We start from the raw sequence: 229 nt of genomic DNA, 5'->3' as shown, positions 1-229 counted from the left end.
ACACCCTGCAACCGCTACAAGGCTGTAACCCCTGGATTTACGATTTCTTTGAACCCCTTTGCTTGGGCGTGTAATTGCAGGTGAGGCGGAGTGAGGGGAAAACTATGTCTGTTATTTTTGGCAAGTGTGTTTTAATTTCACTGGCATTTCCTTTATCAAATTATCGTGGAGGGTTTGGGAGGAAGAGGAATCATCTTGGGTTCTAAGTTCGCGGCGTGGTGTATATCTA

Source organism: Penaeus monodon, chromosome 24 (genome assembly GCF_015228065.2).
Source record: "Penaeus monodon isolate SGIC_2016 chromosome 24, NSTDA_Pmon_1, whole genome shotgun sequence".
Classification (NCBI taxonomy): domain Eukaryota; kingdom Metazoa; phylum Arthropoda; class Malacostraca; order Decapoda; family Penaeidae; genus Penaeus; species Penaeus monodon.
Note: the sequence above shows the minus strand (reverse complement) of the source record.